A 14,563-nucleotide genomic window follows, 5' to 3' on the forward strand; every position below is an offset into this window, starting at 1 on the left:
CACTCTCACTCACTCTCAATCTCATCAGACCAGCATTCGCTAAGGTTAGGACACCTGGCCTCTTCGCAAATGGTGTGGAGCTTGAGCTCACGGAGCTTCTTCTTGACTGGAAATACTTTTCGCCTTCCGGTACGACCTCTTTCATCCCTTTAGGCTTGGGCATGGAGTTCTTGTAGGTCTTATTGTTAAAAGAAGCGTTCTTGGTTTGAGCAGAGTAGCCCCAGCTCCAACACACAACGAAACTCAGATGGGTTTTGATTTATCTTAGTACACGAAGTTCGATAGCATGGGAGATTCACGAGCCAGCCGAGCCCAAAGGCACCTCTCCTCACCTCCCCGGACCCTCCTCCACCTCACAAGGCCACAACTCTTATCTTTCTCACCTCGATGTTAACTCAAGCTTTTGCATTGAAAATCATTCTTCTTGTTCAAAGAATCAGATTTGTATTTTCTAGTTTAAGTGCTATTTTTGTTGAATAGGATCGACTTGTTTGATTTGATTTTGTAGGGTCTTCTTGTTCGGACCTATGGATTATATGTTAATTCTTGCTTTTACTTTTGATGTGGGAAAATTTTGTAATGAAAAAAAAAAGGTTTCCCATCTATTCAGAACTGGATTTTCTTGAGTGTCCCCTACTGTTTGGTTGCTGAGAAAATCAGTATCAGACATACAAAATTTTTTTTTTAATTGGGCAACGGAATGGGTCCTGAAGTGGCATGGCGCAACGGGGCCATTGAATAGTCGGGTCCTGAAGTGGCTAGTCGGGTCCGGGTATAAAGAAATCCGACCCGAACCCAACCAGTTGCCATTCCTACTCTGCCTAACCTTAGAAAGTACTGCTAAGTTATTTTCAAAAAAATAAAAAAGTAATACTGCTAAGTTGTGCCAATGAATAATCATGGTGAAAGGAACATAATTATTGAAACTTTGTCTGCAATGTCTTCGTGGGGTCCTCTTTGTAAAGTGTATTTCCAAATGCAAATATGGTCAAATTAGAACATGTTAAGCATCTTCGTGGGGTCCTCTGTTTTCTCTATAGATACATGCACTTTGTCATCCCTTGTGATAGAGTTAAAGGTAGCTACAATGTATCACTAACAAATAGAAACCAAAATTTACAATAAGAGGAATATAGAGAAATTGGGAAAGCACAACATGTGTTTTGTAATTCTAAAACACAACTCTATTATCTGGTCGCAGAAATTGGGAAAGATTTCCCATAGAATTGACCAAGACAAATATGAAGGAGCTTACGAATGTTTGGTTTACATGGTGCACTAGGAACCAAGAAATCAAGTAATCTATCAGCAATCAATCAAGTAAGCTACCAGCAATTTAAAAAAAAAATCTAGCAGCAATTTTTGAAAAAGAAATCAATAACCCTAACTATCAAAAACGTACCTGTGGTTTAAATCAAGAGAGAAAGTCTTCATGATCCTTCACATGGGTTTCGATCAGACTGCCATCTTCTCTTGACGCTGAGAATTTCACGGGTTGATCTTGATGGAGAGGACCACAATCTTGAACAGAGAGTTTACAAGTAAAGGGGGTTTTTTCTTTCTCAAAGGAAAGTGCTTTGATTCAATTGCTTTTGTTTTTTTTTTGAGTGGATTGGTGTTAGAGTAACGGCAGGAACAGAGGTGGGTAACGTTTGTTTAACAGATTAAACCAGAGGTGGACAAAGTGCCAATTTTTAAACCACAGGTGGGTAAAGTGTTTTTTGAGCAAAAAACCACATGTGGGCAAAGTGTAATTTCCCCTAAAAAAAAACACACGCTTTATCAATTATCTACCCTTGTTCCTATTGGGGAAAAAAATGTTCAATACAAAAAAAAAAAAAAAAAAACACTCCCAGTGCACCAAACCACTCCCCACGTTCATCAAAAAAAAAAAAGGCACTCCCCACATTGAAATAACACTCTCCACCCACTACAAACAAAAACTTCTCAATAGTTGAACTTCTTACAAACACAAACTCTATGAAAAAAAAAAACTCTTCCCTACGTATGCAAGAACTATTATTTCTATTCCTAATTGAAATAGAATTTTTGTCAACAGTCTCAATCGTTTGTTAAATCTATTCCTATTCCTAATTGATAACCAAATTCTGTCAATTGGCTACTTCTTTATATAAAAGCAGCGTGCATGTGGTTTAATTGAATAGAAGAGAGCAACACGTCAGAAGCTAAAAGAGAAAAATACGTTCTTTGAGCACTACATCTATTGAAGTGTGCTGCAGTTGAAGTGAAAAAAACTGTTCTACAAACCTTGCTTTGTTTCATTAAAAGGTATGTAACTTTTCTTCAAGGTATCGTTATTTTTTTTTTTTTTGGGAGAATTTGTTTATGATTGCTATAATTAAGAATCATAATTAAGATCGATGCATCATTTTTACTTTTAATATTTTTATTTATTGTGTTATTTTGGTGTTTGAACTTTTTTTTCCTCACATATCTCTACATTGTATTTTTTTCCTTTTAATCATAGACTTTTCTCTGCACTAATTTCTAACATGATCAAAAATTAAAAATATAAACACAACAACCATATATTGTTTCAATGTCCAAAAACATAAAACAAATTTAACTCATATAATTTTTGTTTTTTTTTTAATGCAGGGTGACTTTTTTAGTGGATTGCATAAAGGCCAAAGCATCAAATTTTGGTGTTAGTTGAGTTCGGCTGAGAGAAGTTAAATCTTGCTTGCAATCATGCACAACTCCTTAATAATTGTTTGCTTTGTAAAATAAACTAGCCTCTAAGCACACACTCAAATGCGTGCTCAGAGGCTCTTTTATTTTTAGGTAAATTTTAATAATTTGCATCAATTATAATTTGGGATTACTACATTTTCTAATCACAAAAAATTTCTAGAGATGTGATAAATATTATGCATTTGTCGGTGAAATATTTTTTTCATCACAGTCCTAGATTTTTTTGTAATTAAAAAACGTTATAATGGATGCAAATTATTAAAATTTACTCAAAAAATAGAAGATTCGCTTGCTCAAAAACTAGTATGTATAGTGCTTATTACTTTGCTTAATTTAAAATAAAAAAAAATAAAAATAAAAATAAAAAAGAAGTAAACATTCATAAACAAATTAAATCTTTAATTTGAAATACTATCGGTATCTACAAAATTAAATAAATTACAAATAGTCATGAGAAAAGCCTCATGCTGAATCCTCCCTGAATTTAGTCAACACCATCAGGGTCATCCATGCTATAGTCGACATGGAGTACTGGAAATTAGTAATATGTGAAGCAAGCTTCAGCAACTGGTCATCAGATTCAAACCATAAAGAACCCCTGACATCCAAATGCACAAGCTCCTTGCAACCCTGCATAATTGTCTCTAAATTCTTCCTATCAATGCGTCCATTCCTTAGATATAAATACTTTATGTTTGGCAGAAAGGTGACAATGGCTGACGCTGCTTCTCTCCCAATATCTGCCCCAACATCAATTAAATGACAGAAATTCTTGCAGTGAAGGCTAATTTCGTTTGGTAACTGTTTTTTCTCCTTACTTTTTGTTTCCAAAAACAATTTTCTATTTTTGAGACTAAAAAACTTGTTTAGCAACCCAAAATGGATAGAAAACAAAAACTATTTTCAAAACTCAATTTGTGAGAAAACTGAAAACATGCAAAAGAATGTTTTTAGTTTCTAATTTTTAAAAGTCAGTGAATACACGCATCTAACATAATGAATTGTCTCATTTAATAAGTTAGCATTAGAGTTCAAATTCTAATAACAACATATTTTAGTATTTTCTATTTCTTTCTTCAACAAACTATTTTTTTAATTTCCACTAACCAAACATGGTTTTGATTTCAAAAATACAAGAAAATTATTTTTTTCTTTATATTCCCAAAAACAAGTTTTTGAAAATAAAAAAATAAAAATTGTTACCAAACATAACCTTGGTTTCTTTTCCATGTTAGTGTTGGGTATGTTTAAAAATTTTAAACTCTTTTCTTAGAAGCCCAAGTGTGTGCTTAACTTGCCCAAGCCCATGAAAAAGTAGTCAGCCAGCACGTGGAGACAAATCCCCAATATCATCTATTCCCTTTCATAAACTTCGGATTTGGGCAGCTCCGGTGTCAAAGGGATGAAATCCTTCAAATCACTTCTTTGTTGGTAGAATTTCCTAAGTCTACCATCCTTTTCTTTCCTTACTCACTCTTGCAAAAATTCATTACTTTCAACATCCAAAAAACTACTCGCTGCATTTGGGGAATTTTCTATGGAAAGTAAATCGCAAATGGAGCCAGCCAATTGCGTAAGTATGGTTAATTTTTTATTAGCTCTTCTATATAATATTTTTCCCAAAAAAAGATCAATACAACCACTCTGATATTTTCTACTCTTACTATTATATTGGAAATTTTCTCTTTGGGCATTTGAGACGAGTTCGAAACTCTATTTCTGTGTGCACACTAACAAAGTTGTTGTATACTAGAGAGCGACCGCCTGAGCCATATGCACTCTACTGGAGACAAAATCATTTCTTAAGGACAGTGGATTTAGTTTCGTGCCTTGGCAATAATTTCTTGTTAAATCTGAATTCTATGTGCTTTTACTCTTGTTGATTTTATTAAGTTGATCTTAGCATATTCTTGTTTTAATGTATTGACATATTACTGATACTGCTTTATAACTCTGTTAATCAATTTGAGCAATCTTCCAAATTATATTTCCAACAATCTTAAGAAACAATTTTTGTTCTTATTGATTAACAAAATGTGTGATGTTCCTAATATTGTCTCAGAATCTGAGGCAGCACTTGTTTTGGAAATGAAGTTAGTCAATAACATGACTGATTGGGTAGTGGACACGGGGGCCACTAGACACATTTGCCCCAACAAGGAGTTATTCATTAATTATGAGGAAGTAACAGATGAAGAGAATTTTTATTTGGGAGACTCTGGTACTGCAAGAGTTGCTAGAAAGGGAAAGGTACTCCTAAAATTAACTTCTAGTAAGTCTTTAGCCTTGCACACTATTTTTCATGTTCGTAACATGTGTAGAAATTCAGTTTCTGGGTTCTTACTCAATAAGGCAGGCCTAAACTTGTTTTGAATCTAAACTTGTTTTTTAGTCAAAATGGTGATTTTGTGGGCAAGGGTTTTTGTCATGAGGGCTTATTTGTGCTTGAAATTGATTGTGAAAATATGACTATATCTAGTAACTCTTCTGCTTTTATTGATGAGTCTTTGAATCTTTGGCATGGTAGGCTAAGGCATGTGAATGTTGCAGCCATTAAAAGAATGAAACAAGTGAGCCAAATCCCAAACTTTACTAATTCAGAGTGTTGGGTTCTAAGACTTTAGGTTTAAATGTATTAGAACTTCAATTTGTAATGTTGGCAAACCATGATCAAAACGTTTAGTCTTATTTTAGACTTGCTCAAAGTATGTTTAAGTGTAAAGTTGGAATCGAGTGTACTGCAAGATTTACTGTGTAAATCTGCTAGCTCAATCGATCAAAAATTAGACTTGATCGATCGAAGCTCGTGCAGATTGTTTTTCTGCATAATTTTCCAACTCAGCCCAAGCCTGGTTTAACGTGTAGGGTTTTATGTTTTGTCTTAAGTATAAAAGGAAAAACTCTAGCCACGTTTTGAGGTTGCTCTTTATGCTGTGTGTGTGAATCTTTTGTGAGATCTAGAGGTGTTTGCTTTCACATACACTTGGGGTTATCAAGATCTAAATTAATGTCAAAAGATTGGTGATCAATTCATTTGTAGATTCAAGAGCTTAAAGATATACAAGTGGGAGTGTTTGTGCTTGCTAGGAATCCAAGAAAGAAGTAGTCTGTGGACTCAGAGCTGTCACATGGTCGTGGTAGTAAGTTTCCTGCTCGAGGTAGCAATAGGATGTTAACAGTCTAAGTCACTATTGTATAAACTTTAATTCTTTCATAGTGGATTTGTTTTACCTTGAGGATAGCTAAGTTAAATCCTCCCCAAGTTTTTTACCAATTTGGTTTTCCTGAGTTATCATATTGTTGTGTTCTTTATTTTCCGCACTTTACAATGATATGATATATTTGTGTTAACCTAGATTTGTTTAATTTGACTAAGTAATCACTTGGCTAATTAACTAGGTTAATCTAATTGTGTTTAAGGGGTCTAAAAACATACACAGAGCATTCGAAGTGTGAAATATGTGTAAAAGCAAAACATTTTAAAAAACCTTTCAAAATTGTTGAAAGGAGCTCTAAACTTTTAGAACTCATTCATAGTAACTTAGGAGACTTCAAAAATTATATGAGTAGAGGAGGTAAAAAATATTATGTGACATTTATAGATGACTACTTCAGATATACAAGAGTATATCTTTTAAGTAGTCAAGATGGAGCTGAAAACATGTTCATAAAATTTAAAACAAATGTTGAAAATCAGAAAAATAATAAAATTAAAAGGCTTAGGTTTGAAAAAGGAGGAATATGGTTTAGCTTTGCTTAAAAAATTTTGTGAAGAAAATGATATTATTCATGAAGTCATTGCACCCCGTTCACCTGAACTAAATGGAATAGTTGAGAGGAAAAATAGAACCCTAAAGGATATGGTGAATGCCATGCTCATTAGCTCTAGTCTTCCTTCCAACATGTGGGGGGAGGCTATCCTTTCTGCATGTCATGTATTAAACAGGGTCCCATATAAAAAGATTAGAAAAACTCCATATGAACTATGGGAAGAACGTGCACCAAAATTAGGGTACTTTAAGGTGTGGGGTTGTTTGGCAAAGGTTGGAATTCCTAAACCACATAAAGAAAAGATAGGTCCTAAAACCAAAGATATTGTCCTCATAGGATATGCACAAAATATTCCTGCCTATAGGTGCTTAGTTTTGGAGACTAACACCATAGTGGAGACTAAGGACGCTGATTTCTTTGAGCAAATTTTTCCTATGAAGAAAACAAGGCTCACTAAGGAATCCTCATCAATCATACCCCAAGTGAGATCAAGTTCAAACTTAGATGAAAGTCACTCAACATAAGAGTTAAGACGTAGTAAAAGACCTAAAAATGGAACCAACTTTGGGCCTGGCTTTATCACAGCTTTTTTCAATGAAGATGACCCAAAAACTTATCAAGAGGCCATGAAATTAGTAGATGCAACCTTTTGGAAGGATGCAATCCATAGTGAGTTAGAATCAATAATGGCTAACCATACATGGGAGTTAGTTGAACTTCCTAGAAGATGCAAGACCATCGGTTGCAAATGGGGTTTTAAAAAGAAATTAAAAGCAGATGGGTCTATAGACAAATTCAAAACTAGACTAGTGGCAAAGGGGTATACTCAAAAGGAAGGGATAGATTATTTTGACACTTATTCACTAGTGACAAGATTAACTACCACTAGAATTTTAATTGCAATGGCTTCAATACATAAATTGATTGTTCACCAAATGGATGTCAAAACAACCTTTTTAAATGGTGATTTAGATGAAGAAATTTACATGGACCAACCTAAGGGTTTTGTGGTTCAAGGACAAGAAAGTAAAGTGTGTAAACTTAGAAAATCATTAGATGGTTTGACACAAGCTCCCAGACAATGGCATGAAAATTTTGATAACACTTCAACTTCTAATGGATTTGTTCTGAATGAATCTGATAGATGTGTATGGTAAATTTTCTTGTGATAGTGGTGTTATCACATGCTTGTATGCAGATGACATGTTAATTTTGGGAAATGATATGAATGTTGTGAAAAATACTAAAGACCTCTTATCTTCAAACTTTGATATGAAAGACCATGGAGATGCAAATGTAATTTTGGGAATAAAAATCATTAGAAATTTTGAAGGGATTATACTTTCCCAATGACACTATGTTGAGAAAGTTCTTAAAAAATTTAATCACTTTGATTGTGACCCTGTGAGAACTCCATATGACCCAAGCATACATTTAAAGAAACATAGAGGGTCTCCTGTTGCACAATCTGAGTGTGCTAAACTTATTGGTAGTGTGATGTTTCTAATGAATTGTACACACCCTGACATTGCATATGTTGTTAGTAGACTCAGCAAATATACACATAATCCTACCCATGAACATTGGAATGCACTAACTCATCTCTTGAGATATTTGAAAGGTACTATGAATTTGGGACTTACATATACAGGTCGTCCAATAGTATTAGAAGGCCATTGCAATGCAAATTGGATATCAGATAATGATGAGACCAACTCCACTAGTAATTATGTTTTCACCGTAGGTGGAGGAGCTATATCTTAGAAGTCTTCTAAGCAAAACTGTAGTGCTAGTGGAGTTGGTTGCTTTAGAAAAGGCAAGTACTAAACCTAAGTGGCTTAGAAATCTACTTGCAGATATACCAAAATGGGATAAGCCATTACCATCAATATCATTGCACTGTGATTCCCAAGCCGCACTTGAGTGTGCAAAAAACAAAATTTATAATGGGAAGAAGAGGCATATACACCTAAGGCACAATATAGTGTGGCAACTCATGAGTAATGGCATAATTGCCATGGAATTTGTATGGTCAGAAAAGAATCTTGCGGATCCTCTGACCAAATGGCTAACTAGAAAATTGGTCTATAATACATCGAAGGGGATGGGACTTAAGCCTATTGAGTGAATCATCCATGATGACAACCCAACCTATGTCAACAAAAGGTTCAATGGGCATCATGGAGAGATTCAAGACAGCACTATCAATTGAGAATGAGATCTCACTATCCCTCACTATGGTGTAGATAGTGCTTACTACCAAACTAGTGAGGTTGAGTTTTATGACTCTTAATGAACTCTTAGCCTTTATGGGTGGTGTGTGGTAGTACACACTTGATGAATTCAACTATGTGAGTATGGAGGTTGGGCCGCCTCCTATAAGAGTAAGGGCAAACTCTCTAGAGCACTCATGAAAATCTAGGTAGGGCGCATGGCCAAAATGTGCCAAATCGAGAACTCGTCTAAAAATTCACAAGTGAAGGTGTTCATATTCTGCAGTTCATGAAACTAGTTCAAGATCATGTATCACCAAGATTTTGTGAACTCTAGACTATGAATACCAAGTGTTGATTCAAGTCCACAAGACATCAACGCTAATTCATCTTGTGACTAGCCATTTTTTATAAAATATAAATTTTTAAACATGTGGGGGATTGTTGGATATGTTTAAAAACTTTAAACCCTTTTCTTAGAAGCCCAAGTGTGTGTTTAACTAACCCAAGCCCATAATAAAGTAAGTCAGCTAGCACGTGGAGACTTAGCAGAAACAAATCCCCAAATCCCCAATATCATCAACTAGTAAAGTCTCTGATGGTTGTATAAGAGATCTGGGGTTCAATTCCCGCCTACACCAATAAACTGATTGGTGTCTTGGTCTGATGATAAAGAGCTATCATCAGGAGCGGACGCCATAGGTTAAAACTCTCTCTCAAAAAAAAAAACTTCTGATTTGGGCAGCTCCGGTGTCAAGGGGATGAAATCCATCAAATCACTCCTTTGTTGGTAGAATTTCCTAAGTCTACCATCCTTTTCTTTCCTTATCCACTCTTGCAAAAATTCATTACTTTCAACATCCAGAAAACTACTCGCTGCAATTGGGGAATATTCTAGGGAAAGTAAATCACAAATGGAGCCAGCCAATTGTGTAAGTGTGGTTAACTTTTTATTAGCTCTTCTATATAATACTGTCCCAAAAAAAGATCAATTCAACCACTTTGATATTTTCTACTCTTACTATTATATTGGAAATTCTCTCTTTGGGCATTTGAGACGAGTTCAAAACTCAGTGCACATTAACAGAGTTGTCATTGTATCTTGGACAGCGACCGCCTGAGCCATATGCACCCTAGTGGAGGCAAAATCGTTTCTTAAGGACACCGGATTTAGTTTCGTGCCTCGGCAATAATTTTTTGTTAAATCTGAATTTTATGTGCTTTTACTCTTGTTGATTTTATTAAGTTGATCTTAGCATATTCTTGTTTTAATGTATTGACATATTATTGATATTGCTTTATAACTCTGTTAATCAATTTGAGCAATCTTCCAAATTATATTTCCAATAAGTGCGATACGGTATTCCAAGTTTCAATAGCTCAAAACTTTTCCACTTATCATTTCTGGCAAAACGAATGAATGAAAGTTCCCCATCACAGATGGCAAATATAAAGCATTCAACGCAGGGCACCTGAAAATAAAAAATGAAATTAATGCATCAGTGTCAATATAAGAAAATGGTTTCTTCAATATCTGGCTATAAGCAAGATCGGCTAATCTTCTATACCATGACCTATCTCTTACAAAGATTAGGGAAGTAGCAAATATGTTAGAAAAAGTAAATTAATGTTTTTAAATCATACAAATTAAGTTTGAAAATTCTCAATTGTAATATACTACTGTGAGTGAGTCAGAACAACATTGCCAACCAGCCTTGTAGTAGTAACCACTTGAACCATGTGCATATCCATGAAGCCAAACCACATATTTCAACTTTCCGGTAAAAGATCTTTTCTTGACATTAAGTATCTTATAAAAAACGATAACTCTAAACAATTTGTCTGTTCTTAACAAGAGAGGATAGGTTTATTTTATATATATTAATTAAAAAATGAAGGGAATTTCTCACAAATAATTGAAGTAATTGGTTCTCAAGTCTCAGAGTTGATGTTTTACTATCAACCACAAGGACAAAGTACTCATACTGAAAATTATGAATTACAATCTATATCGCCTTTGGAGATCCCTCTTGAAAGATTTTTCAAATTCAAGAGGAGTTCAGTATCTTCCCCCAACAATAATAACCAATAACAACCTGACATTTAGAATTTGTTGTAAAAATATTGTGAAAATGTTGTGACCATATCATTTCTCAAATACAATAGAGTAATGTTATAGACACAAATAATTTTGCAACATTTTTATAAACTACTAATGTGGCTTTAGTATTTTCTAAATAGTTATTGTAAGTATAAATGTAATGTTAGTAATGGGCCAATATTATAACTAGTAAGAATTTGCCATATCAAGATTCTGTAAAAATGTTGTAAAATAGTTTGTCTATAACATTACTTAAAATAATAATAATAATAATGTTCCTATAAAAAATCAAAATAAAGAAGTTCTTATTTTTTTAGCTATGTGAAGTGAGATTTCTTAGAAAAATGTTCTAGATAATATGGGTAACCCATTGATCTTTTTCTAGCTAGTATTTTTTTAAAAAAAATTTACTTATCCAATTTTTTGGTATGAAGTCTCACACTCACGTGAATAAAGAAATAATAATTAGTAAATCAAAATCAAAATTAAAGAGGAGTTCAGTATCTTCCCCCAACAATAATAACCAATAACAACCTGACATTTAGAATTTGTTGTAAAAATATTGTGAAAATGTTGTGGACGTATCATTTCTCAAATACAATAGAGTAATGTTATAGACACAAACAATTTTGCAACATTTTTATAAACTGCTAATGTGGCTTTAGTATTTTCTAAATAGTTATTATAAGTATAAATGTAATGTTAGTAATGGGCCAATATTATAACTAGTAAGAATTTGCCACATCAAGATTCTGTAAAAATGTTGTAAAATAGTTTGTGTCTATAACATTACTTAAAATAATAATAATAATAATAATAATAATAATAATAATAATAATAATAATAATGTTCCTATAAAAAATCAAAATAAAGAAGTTCTTATTTTTTTAGCTATGTGAAGTGAGATTTCTTAGAAAAATGTTCTAGATAATATGGGTAACCCATTGATCTTTTTCTAGCTAGTATTTTTTTAAAAAAAATTTACTTATCCAATTTTTTGGTATGAAGTCTCACACTCACGTGAATAAAGAAATAATAATTAGTAAATCAAAATCAAAATTAGATACTTATCCATTATCAATAAAGAAGTGATGATCAATAGTTTTTTTTTAAGAGTATGATTATCAGTAGTTGATAAGAATAAATAATTTGTTTATTTGCAGATAAGAACAAATAATTTGTTTATTTGTTGATAGGAATAAATAATATGTTTATTTGTTATCTACGTACAAAATTATAACTTGTTGCAGTCACTGCTTCTAAGCCTAACTTTATAATATGATATATGACTGTACGAGGTGCAAGCTCGGGCCCGTTGAACTTTGAGCCATGGCCCCATGGCTCGACACACGGACTCAGGCTGTTGGGCCTTTGACCTCGATCAGAACACATCTTCGGGCCCAATTAGAGCCCAAATATCAGGACAGGCCCGTCGCTCCCTCTAAACGTGTCAGAGACAAGATCATACCAATCACGTTACTCTGTGAACGGGAAGAGTGCATGTCGAGAACATCCTGCGTTCTCGGCTGCCCAATATTGCCTTAGGGAATATCGCTGCCATACAGTCTTTTGAAAGTGGAACAAGTTCTAATGCCATTACCACCGTTCCCAACAGAACACCCATTTAGAAACGATGGAATTAGACCCCTATTTGCACTAGTAAGATCTGGAAGTAATCATAACACCTCCACTTAGCTAAGGCTATAAATAGGGGAATAGAAGGAGAAGGGGGGTTGGAAAAAAGGGAGAAAGAGAGAGACAGACAGAACATAAAGAAAAGAGCAGAAAGACTTAGAGAGCGAAGGAGAGTTCATTTGAACTAGGAGGTGTTGTTAAGTCACCTGGCAAAGGATCACCCATAGTAGGAAACTCTTAAGCTCACCATACAAATTAGTTGTGGGCCCAAATATTGGCCCATCTAATTTGAAGCTTCTTTGAGTGCACACAATTGGCGCCATCTGTGGGAATCTCCTACGTAGCTGTGGTTCTGCCAAGACCTACGCAGGGAAAATGTCCGAAGGTTAGTCAGGAAGTTATGCTGAAAGTGGTTCTTGGAGATCTTCTCAGGGATCTACTTGGCGAGAAAGAAGGAAAAAAAGGTGCGAAGACAGGCAGCGTGAGCAGGAGGAAGAGCAGTCTGACTTTAGAGAAGGGTCGTTTCAAACGCATCAAACACTGTCGGATGCTTCGAGGCATCATCTTTTTGACGAAAGGGACGAGGAGCTTGAACATTTGCGTAGGTTGGTGAGGGATTTGGAGTTGGAAGCAAGAGGTAGGCATCAAAGAAGGGACCACGAGGAGTGTGAGGAAGCGTCAGCTAGTGTGGAAGGTCGCTATGGAGCAGGCTCCCACCAATCTAATTCCTATCGACACCGGGATCGTTCACTGGAGTATGCAGAAAGGAACTCAATTTCCCCAGAAGAGCAACGACCCCGGAATACTGCTATGGATGCTATGAATCGGGCATTACGCAAAGCTGCCCGTTCATCGTTCTCGGGGAACATTGAATGGGCCCCCATGCCGAGTAGATTTGCACAGCCTCCATTTAATTCTTATGACAGGAAAACGGACCCAGTAGAGCACGTAAGCCATTATATCCAGATGATGTCTTTGCACACTCATAACAATGCACTAATGTGCAAGGTATTTCCATCGAGTCTCGAGCCCACCGCTTTAAGATGGTTCAATAGGTTAAGGAAAGGTTCAATTCACAGTTTTGTCGAGCTGATTCAAGAGTTCGGCATCCGGTTTATGACCTGCAGCCGAGTACCACAGCCAGTAGACACGCTGCTATCAATGAAGATGGGGGTCGGGGAAACCCTTCACAGTTACACTGGCCAGTATTGGGAACTATACAACGAGATCGGCGAAGGCAATGAGAAGATCGTCGCAAGTACTTTTCGATTAGGATTGCCCTAGGATTCCAAGCTGCGAGATTCGTTGACAAGGAGACCTCCCAAAGACATGAGGCAGTTGATGAGGCGCATTAAAGAATATAAGAGGTTAAAGGATGACCAGCTGCAGACCAATGGCAAAGCTCCGATCCTAAGTCAGCCTCTGTAGGGGAGTTTTCAATCAAGGCCCCGAAGGGATTTCAGGATTCAGGAGTTGGGTGCTCAAGTAGGGGAAGTGAACGTGACGTTCAAAGAGCCGATGCATAGAATTGTTGATCAAATCAAAAATGAGCCATACTTTCGGTGCCGAACAAGATCGGGGGTGACCTGTCGAGAAGAAATCAAAACTTGTACTGTAATTACCATAAAGACAAGGGGCATACCACCAAACAATGTAGGGTGTTGAAAGATCATCTGGAACAGCTGGTTAAAGCATGGTATTTGAAAGAGTTTATGGTAGACTCGAGGAATCAAGATGCAGGGGTGGGAACTCGGCCACAGGGAAATCCTTTCCCACCCCCATTGGGAGTGATAGAGGTCATCCATGCAGCTTTAAGAGGTACCATGGTGTCTAGAAGGGAAGGGTATTGACCGTGGTGCCAGCAAAAGGTTGCCTGAACAAGCAACCATTCAAGAAGAAGTTGAAGCTCACTCGGGAACCCATTGCCTTCAATGATGATGACCTGGAAGGAATGATCCAGCCGCATGACGATGCTTTGGTAGTCACGGCCCAAATAAATGGCTTCATAGTGAAGAGGGTATTAATAGATCAAGGTACTGGCGTGAAAGTGATGTATCTTGACCTATTCAGGGGGCTCAGATTGAAGAACGGAGATCTCTCTAAGTACGACACACCCCTAGTAGGGTTT

At 35.8% G+C, this 14,563-nt stretch overlaps 1 long non-coding RNA gene across 3 annotated transcripts; it reads left to right on the plus strand.

Annotated features, from left to right (window-relative positions):
* Positions 1-4,091: 4,091 nt before the first annotated feature.
* On the plus strand, positions 4,092-10,043 carry LOC142607050 (uncharacterized). 3 transcript variants are annotated; one of them, XR_012839223.1, is made up of 3 exons: positions 4,092-4,288; positions 4,778-4,965; positions 9,810-10,043. It is a non-coding gene; the product is annotated as an uncharacterized LOC142607050 (long non-coding RNA). The 3 variants fall into 3 exon arrangements; XR_012839222.1 differs by lacking the exon at positions 9,810-10,043 and adding an exon at positions 5,756-6,007 and having other exon boundaries at positions 4,778-4,987; XR_012839221.1 differs by lacking the exon at positions 9,810-10,043 and adding an exon at positions 5,756-6,007.
* Positions 10,044-14,563: the final 4,520 nt, after the last annotated feature.

Source organism: Castanea sativa, chromosome 8, assembly GCF_040712315.1.
Source record: "Castanea sativa cultivar Marrone di Chiusa Pesio chromosome 8, ASM4071231v1".
NCBI classification, from domain to species: Eukaryota; Viridiplantae; Streptophyta; class Magnoliopsida; order Fagales; family Fagaceae; genus Castanea; species Castanea sativa.